The sequence below is a fragment of the Mastomys coucha genome, unplaced genomic scaffold (assembly GCF_008632895.1).
Source record: "Mastomys coucha isolate ucsf_1 unplaced genomic scaffold, UCSF_Mcou_1 pScaffold21, whole genome shotgun sequence".
In the NCBI taxonomy this organism is placed as follows: Eukaryota; Metazoa; Chordata; class Mammalia; order Rodentia; family Muridae; genus Mastomys; species Mastomys coucha.
In genome coordinates this window covers 112,009,088-112,018,188 of record NW_022196904.1, presented here as the reverse complement: position 1 = coordinate 112,018,188, position 9,101 = coordinate 112,009,088, and positions in this window count along the sequence as shown.

The window sequence follows — 9,101 nt, the reverse complement described above, 5'->3', positions numbered from 1 at the left end:
TGGCTGTGGTAAGAATTACAACTCATCATATCCAACAGCTTTACCAAACCAACAGCTGATCCATGGGCCACGACAATGTCAGAATCTAACCAGAGGTGGAATTTGTGTCTCTGGGAAGCATGCAGTCAATAGAATATGCTGAAGCTCTTCTCCCTCAGAGATTTACTGACATACTGAGGAGTAAGCATTAAGCTACCACACAGAAATTCTCTTTTCATAGACATTTGGGTTTTGGGTTTTTTTTGTTGTTGTTGGGTTTTTTTTTGTTGTTTTTTTTTGTTTGTTTGTTTGTTTTTTTTTTTTTTTTTTTTTTTTTTTTTTACCATTTTGCTTTAGTGTGGTAATTTGCTACAATTGAGGAATTAGTATCACTGTATTGTTGTTAGCCAAAGTTCATAGTTTACCTCACAGTTCATTTTGTGTTAAACAGGCTGTTTTTTGTTTTGTATAAAGGATTTTGTCTTGTATTTAGGGCCTCCTTCATGCCGAGTTGGCACTCTTCACAGAGCTACGTTAGCAACCCTGATGCTCTTCTGATTTAGTCTCTCCTTCCTACCAACCTCAAATGACTGCAGTTACTGATTTTTTTTTAACTGGTTTCATAGTTTGGCCTTTTCTAAAATGTTACATAGTGAGAATCACATAGTATCCAACCTTTTCATTGGAATTTTGTCCGAAAAGGGGTGGGGGAAGCTGGGGATGTGGGTCAATGGTAGAGTGCTTGCTTACATGTGCCACCTTTGGTCTGTTCCCAGCAACACAAAGACACTTTTCGTTACAATTTTTTTCAGACTTTGTTTTTGAGACAGAGTCTCGTGCAACCCAGGTTATTCTTCAGCTTGTTTTTGTGGAGCTACTGATAGACCTTGAACTTTTTGTTTTGTTTTTCAAACAGGGTTTCTCTGTGTGGCCCTGGCTATACTGGAACTCACTTTGTAGACCAGGCTGGCCTAGAACTCACAGAGATTTGCCTGCCTCTGCTTCCCCTGTGCTGGGATTAAAGGCATATACCACCACGGATGTGAGGTCAGACAACAATGTGTAGGACCTGGTTCTCACTTTCCACCATGTAGGTCCTGGGTATCAAACCCAGATTGTCAGGGTTAGCAACAAGAGCCAGTACATACAGAGCCATCTCAATGGCCCTAGATTGAATTTTCTTAGTAGCTATATTTTATGATTTATATCAGATAAAGATGATGTTCACTTTTAGATTTTTAGAAACACTACTCAATTTGGGGCTTTCTATATAATTCCTTCCATTGGTAGATTGCTTGTTTAGTATGCAAGAAACTCTGGGTATGATTCCCAATCAGCACCTAATAAATTGGACATGGTATCAAATACAAGTAATTCCCAGTGGGAATTCAATGCAAGGTAAAGGGCATTGTATGAGTCAGGGCTCTCTAGAGTAACAGAACTTATAGTATGAATCTCTCTCTCTCTCTCTCTCTCTCTCTCTCTCTCTCTCTCTCTTTCTCTCTCTCTCTCTTTCTCTCTCTCTCTCATATATATATATATGGATCTATATATGGGACTTACATATATGGGATCATTAGAATGACTTCCAGGATGTAGTCCAGCTAATCCAATGATGTCTGAGTATGAATGGAAAGTCCAAGAATCCAAAGCTGCTCAGTCCATGAGGCACAATGTCTCAACTGGTCTTCAGTAAAAGCTGGAATCCCAAAGAAGTAGGCTCTAATGCCAGAGAAGGAATACACTTGCTAGCAAGCTGAGAGCAAAAAGCAAGAGTTTCCTTCTTCCACAACCTATTTATTTAGGTTACCAGCAGAAGGTGTGGCCCAAACTAAGGGTGTGTCTTCCTACCTCAAGATCCAGATTAAAGGAGCAGGAGAGATGATGACTCGGTAGTTAGATCACTTGGCTGCTCTTCCAGAGGACCTGGCTTCAATTCCCAGCAACCATCTATAACTACAATTCCAGAGGAATCTGACACTCTCACAACGGACATTGATACAGGCAAAACACCAATGCACATGAAATAAATAAAATGAGAATTAAAAAAAAAAATAAATTCAGATTAGAAGTGGATCTTCCTCCTTCGAGTTAAGTGTTCCCTCCATTTTTGAATTTTAGTTAATTAGAGGTGACGTAATCAAATTGATAACCAGGAATAGCCATCATGGGCATCCTCTGTCAGCCTCAGCTATATAGCACAGTTGGGTCTAGCCTGCTATATGGTATGAGACTGTCTCAGAAGAGAAGAGAGAAGACAGAAAGAAAGCTTGGCATACTGAAAGCTAAAGTCATAAATTGGCACTACATTGAAACAGGATAGCTATTTAGGAAATAAAGGGGACAAGAAAAGAGAATGGGCCCCTCCTCATTCTCCTGATTGCTTTCTGTCACTCAGCAGCTGACATCCATGGCTTTCAGCATAGCCACCCAGGCCTGGGTATGAGCCACACACGGTCCCTGTTTTTAGAAACATCACAAACAAGATTTTAAAAAAATGGTTGATGGTCCCTGGTCTAAGTTCATCCCATGTATAAGAAAGGTGTAAGTAGCCTGGCGGTGGTGGCACACATCTTTAATCCCGGCACTTGGGAGGCAGAGGCAGGTGGATTTCTGAGTTCGAGGCCAGCCTGGTCTACAGAGTGAGTTCCAGGACAGCCAGGGCTACTCAGAGAAACTCTGTCTTGAAAAATCAAAAAAAAAAAAAAAAAAAAAAAAAAAAAAAAAAAAAAGAAAAGAAAGGTGTGAGTATACACACCTGTAACCTCAGGAGGTGGAGGCAGGAAGATCAGGAGTTCAAAGTCAGTCTGGGAAAGAAAGAAAGGATTGTTCTGCCTGCCTTATCTCTGCCATTGCTCTCTTCTCCAGCTGCAGACTTGCATAATACACCAATAAAGTCTTCTCTTTAAGAACAGAACTCTGTGGATAAGAAAAATAACTCAGGGCTGGAGAGATGGGTCAACAGCTACGAGCACTTGCTGTTCTTACATAGGATCAGAGTTCAATTTCCAGCACTCACATGGCAGCTCACATATTCTATAACACCAGTTTCAAGAGAATTGATTCTCTCTCCAGACCTCCACAGGTGCCAGGTACACGTGTAGTTTACAGACATTTATGCAGGTAAAACACTCATAGACGTAAATAAAAGAAATCTAAAAATGAAAAATAAAAAGCAAACAAACAAACAAACAAAAAAAAAACCCAGAAAAGTAACTTAGGCCTAGTGATGGCTTAGATTAAGTGACTCTAGTGCAGTTCTTTTTTTTTTTCTTCAGAGACAGGATTTCTCTGTGTAGCCCTGGCTGTCCTGGAACTCACTCTGTAGACCAGGCTGGTCTCGAATTCAGAAATCCGCCAGCCTCTGCCTCCCAAGCGCTGGGATTAAAGGCGTGCGCCACCATCGCCCTACTCTAGTGCACTTCTAGTGGACCTAAATTTTGTTCCTGGCACCTAGGCCAGGTGTCTCACAACCACCTGTAACTCCAGCCTCATGGGGAACCTGACCTCTATTTGGACCTGCATATGCATGCACACACAAGCACACACATACCACACCACACAGATAAAAATAATAAATCAATACTCTGATTTGCATTGTTTTGCTTCTTTTTTTTTTTTTTTTTCCAGAGATAGGATCTCTCTGTGTAGCCCTGGCTATCCAGGAACTCCATCTATAGACCAGGCTGGCCTCAAACTCAGAGGTCCATCTGCCTTTGCTTTGCCTCCTGAGTGCTGGGAATAAAGACATGCACCACCACTGCCTGGCTATAAAACAATTCTTAAGAAAGGAAAATAACTATTCCACTAAAACACCACATGTTTTTTTTTTAATACTTTAACCCCACCCTGGGGATTAAGTAGCTTCAAACCTCCCTAACTATATCCATTGCTTACTGTGGCGTTTAGGCAAACTCCTTCCCATAATCCTTCTCACTCAGCGCATCTTGCTTTTCTGCTCATTGAATAAACTCACTAACTTTGCTGCTCTCTGACTTACAGTGTTCTCTTCTGTGCTGGTCCTCACAGTGACTCCTCATTGAAAGTCGATATGAGTGAGCCATTGTTTCCTAACCAATACTCTATTCAACATTCTTCCCATTAGCGCCATTAAAACGTTCCATACCCTGGGGCTGGGCGATGGCTCAGCAGTAAGCACACGTGCCAAGCTTGCTAAGGACCTGTTTGGTCCCAAGAACCCACATGGCAGCTCATAAGCATCTGTATTTACAGTTACAAGGGATCTGATGCTCTTTTCTGGCCTTGGGCACCAGGCACACACATATATACGCATACCAGCTGAACACTCATACACATAAAAACAAAAATAATCTAAAACTAATTTTAAAAGTTAGCAGTGTCATACATGAGACATCGACATCAGAGTTCTTTTCTTTTTCTTGCAGTAGGTGTGCACTGGAACAATCAATCACTTTAGAAAACAGTCTTGCACTCTCTAGTAGATATGAGCATCCCTGTAGTCTATAAATTAGTCATTCTATTGTGGGTTGTACATACAAGGAAATTTACTATTGAAGAACTTCGCAGAAGCTCTCCTTTGTAATAACAGAAGGCTGAAACAACCCCAAGATCCATTCGCAGAAGATGGAGAAGCATAGTATAATCTGTCTAGATGGTGGAATATTACATAGCAGTAACAATAGATAAATATAGCTTTATGCCACAACATGGTGGGAATTTTTAGGTTTTTTTTTTTCCTTTTCTTTTTTAAATAGAGTTTCTCTATAGCCCTGGCTGTCCTGGAGCTCACTATGTAGATCAGGCTGGCCTCAAACTCACAGAGATTCTGCCTCTGTCTTCTGAGTGGTGATATTCAAAGTATATACCATTATTCCTGGGGTCAGCTTCTTAAGTTCAAAACAAAATACAAACAAGTATCAAAAGGTAGCATGTTGTTGGGTATGGCATGTGCTTATCATCAGGAGACTGAGACAAGAACGTTGAGGTTGAGACTAGATTGGACTATGGAGTGAAACTCTGTCTTCAAAAACAAACAAGATATAGCCAGGAGGTTCTTATAAATCTGAGGCCAACCTGGGCTACAATTAACAAAACAAATTAACAGTGAACCCAAACAAAATAAAACCACTTACAATAACAACAAAAACTAATAATAAAAAATACATGACAAATTATGAATATGTTTTAATTCTGTGCACATACACTATCGTGTGTGTGTGTGTGTGTGTGTGTGTGTGTGTGTGTATGAGTGTGTGTGTGTGTGTGTATGGTGATTTTTAAAAAATTTTTGTTGACTCTTTGTGAGTTTCACATCATATGCCCAGTCCCATTTGTCTCCCCATTCTGTCACATCCACCCTTGCCCTTGTGACCTCCCCTCCCAAAATAAAGCACACACATAGACAAGTAACAACAACAATAATAACAACAACAAAGCATAGAAGGCATCTCATCATGGAAGTGGGTGTGCACCAAGTGTGAGTTCCTCTGTCCACACATCTTCACTTGCAAATGTTCATCGCAATGAGTCGTTGGTCTGCTTCAGGATCTGGCTTCTGTGATACCATCAATATTGAATCCTCATCAAGAGTTACCCTGTTCTTGCCCTGTGTGATGGAGGTCCTGCAGCTTAGGATCAGCAGGACTGGCCCTTTCCTGTATCCCAATCATTTGCAGATGATAGAGATTTTGGTGTGGTCCAACTCAGAGCCCTGGATTTGGGCCTGGTGGTCATTGAGTTGATCGGCACACAGCTCTCCCTTTTCTACACCACCAGGGAAGCTCTCCAATATTGCTCTAGCTAGGCCACCCAATGCCACTATCTCCAGGAGGCATGGTCAGCTCTCCTGCTCTCAGGCCCTCAGACCCAGCCCTTCAGAGCGCTGTAGCCAATGAGGGGTGAGGCCAGTTCTGCACAGCCTCTACACATTCATGTGGTCCTTGAAGGCTGCCTGACCAGGACCGCCCTCATGTTTTCTAGTGGTTAATATGAGCCAGGATATCAACACTGACCCCTGCCACTGGGTAGCCACAGACTCAAACATGGCCCTCAGTGGCAGCTCAGGAAGGGACTTCACCATGGCTCCAAGTGGTAGGGCTGGCCACTCACAATGGGCTACTCCTCTCCACCCATGAGTCTCCAGTTCCATCTCTCTTCATAATGCTCAATGGCTCAACACTTCTCTTTCTCTCCCATCTATCCACTACATACTTGGATATTGTGTGGCTCCTGTTGCAGGCTGGCCACATGGCTGGCGGGCTCCTGGGTGACATCCTCCAATCACACTGTGTGGCACAGCAGCAAGCTGGCCTGCCTGTGCCATGTTGCTGCAGGGCAGGTCTGTGGGTGATATGGTGGTCTACAGGTCTCTGTCTGCCTTCCTCCTCCCATGTTGTACTTCCTAGATGATGTGAGTTTTGAGTCCTTTGGCCACTATGGTGGTTTGAATACACCTGGCCCTTGAAAAGTGGCACTATTGGGAGATATGGCCTTATTGGATAAGATGTAACCTTCACAGAGGAAGTATGTCACTGTGAAGGTGGGTTTTGAGGCTCCTATGTCCAAGCTTTGCCCAGTGTGGAATGAGACCCTCCCCCTGGCTGCCTGAAGAACTGAGTCTCCTCCTGATTGTCTTTAGATCACGATATATAGCTCTTGGCTCCTCCAGCACCATGTCTGCCTGCACACTGCCCTGTTTCTCAACACGACGATAAAGCACTGAACCTCTGAAACTGTAAGCCAGTCCCAATTAAATGTTTTCCTTTATAAGAGTTGCCTTGATCATGGTATCTCTTCTCAGGAAAGGGGACCCTATCTAAGATAGCTACTAAGCAGGGCTTCAAGTTAGGATGAACAAAGGACTACTGTCTGTTTCACCCCTGACTGATAGAAGACCACCATCACCAAAAGGCATCTCTTTGCCAGCGGGTGGGGGTGGTGATTTTATGGGCATCACCTGTGTGAAGATGCTACTCCATATGTGGAATTTATTGGAATGACTTTCAGGTTGCAGTCCATCTAACCCAACAATGGCCAGCTGTGAGTGGGAAATTCAAGAATCTAGAAGTTGCTCAGTCCTACAAGGCTGGGTGTCTTAGCAAGTGCAAGCAGGCAAAGAACGAGCCCTTCCTTCTTCCACTGTCCTATGTAGACCTCCAGCAGAAGGTGTAGCCCAGATTAAAGATGTGCCTCAAGATCTGCATCAAAGGTATGCATGTCTTCTAGCCTCAAGATCTGGATCACAGGTGTGCCCACCATTTCTGGATTGTAGATTCTTCCAGATATAGTCAAATTGACAACTGGAGAACCCTGACTCTGGTTCTCCAAAAAAGCAGCAAGTGCTCTTAAATGCCCTGGATGACATGTTACAAAACAATCTTTTTGTTTGTTTGTTTTTCGAGAGAGAGTTTCTCTGTATAGCCCTGGCTGTCCTGGAACTCACTCTGTAGACCAGGCTGGCCTCGAACTCAGAAATCCACCTCCCTCTGCTTCCCAAGTGCTGGGATTAAAGGCATGCGCCACCACTGTCCGGCCAAAACAATTTTTTAATGAATCCTAAACTCATGCGAAACTAAGCACTACATTTCTAAGGGTTCACATTTAATACACCTTTTAAAAACACTTCAGGGTGGCAATTACCTTTGAGCTTCATGATGATGACCTGAGGGAAGCCTGCAGGAGCTATGTTACTCCAAGGGATCTGCCCCCAGGCAGATGAGGAGGGTCACAAGTATTCATCATTTAACTAAAAGTCCAGGTGAACACTGTTTTTAGATTTATTTATTATTATACATAAGTACACTGTGACACACCAGAAGAGGGCCTCAGATCTCATTACTGGTGGCCGTGAGCCACCATGTGGTTGCTGGGATTTGAACTCAGGACCTTTGGAAGAGCAGTCAGTGCTCTTAACTGCTGAGCCATCTTGCTAGCCTCCCAGAATAAACAATTAAACTTGCAGGAAGTCATGTAGAGAACAAGGATGACAAGATACCACTAGGAGACGAAAGCCAGCTTCCTTCAGGTAGTTAAGGGTGAGTGCGGCTAATTGGTGGATCCTGAGTGTGTCATGGAGCTCACATGACAGATCCTTCCACTGAATGCATGAATAACTCTCTGGTTGAGCTAAGGGAACATGCATAGGTATATGGATTCCTAACTAGCTCAACAACCCATGATTTATTCGAAATACGGCCAATATCAACAGAGGTCATCTCTCTCTCCATCCAGTTCCTGCCATACACCTCAAGGAAACCCACCCAGTAGGACAGGTATTGTCTGTAGTTCTCTCTTGGAGAAGCTCCTACCCTGCTAGGGTTTTTTTTTTTTTTTAAACAGAGAGAAAGAGATAGAGATAGAGAAAGAGATAGATATATTGGGTATTGGAAAGATGGCTCAGTGGTTAAGAGCACTTGAAGCTCTTGTAGAGGACCTGGGTTCAGTTTCTGATACCCACATGATGGCTAACAACCATCCACAATTTCAATTTTAGGATATTTGACCTTCCTTCACCCCTCTTCAGACCTTCTTGGGTACCAGAATATACATATGGTGCACATAATATACTTATGCAGACAAAACACTAATACACATAAAATAAGTATAATAAAATATTTTAAAGAGACTTAGTTATTTTTATTTTATGTGTATGGGTAGATTTCCTACATGTATGTCTGGGCACCATGTGTGTTGGGCTGAGGAAGCCAGAGAGGGTGTGGGAGACCTTGGCGATAGAGACAGTTGTGAGCCATCAAGGGATGCTGAGAACTAAACCCGAGTTCTCTAACTGTTGAGCTTCCAGCTCACTCTTTTTCTTTTCTTTTCTTTCTTTTTTTTTTTTTTGAGACAGGGTTTCTCTGTGTAGCCTTGGCTGTCCTGGAACTCACTCTGTAGACCAGCCTCACCTCGAACTCAGAAATCTGCCTGCCTCTGCCTCCCAAGTGCTGGGATTAAAGGAGTGCGCCACCACTACCCGGCCTCTTTTTCTTAATTAATCTATGTTGACTCTATATACTCCTTTTCCAAATTTCTTTATTTTTCTTGGGTGTGAGAAAGGGAATTCTTGGAAGCCACTGGCTCTGGGTGGCTTTGGTGGGTATTGAATTTTTGGGATCCTAGTTCAGTGAGTTAAGCCTACTTCA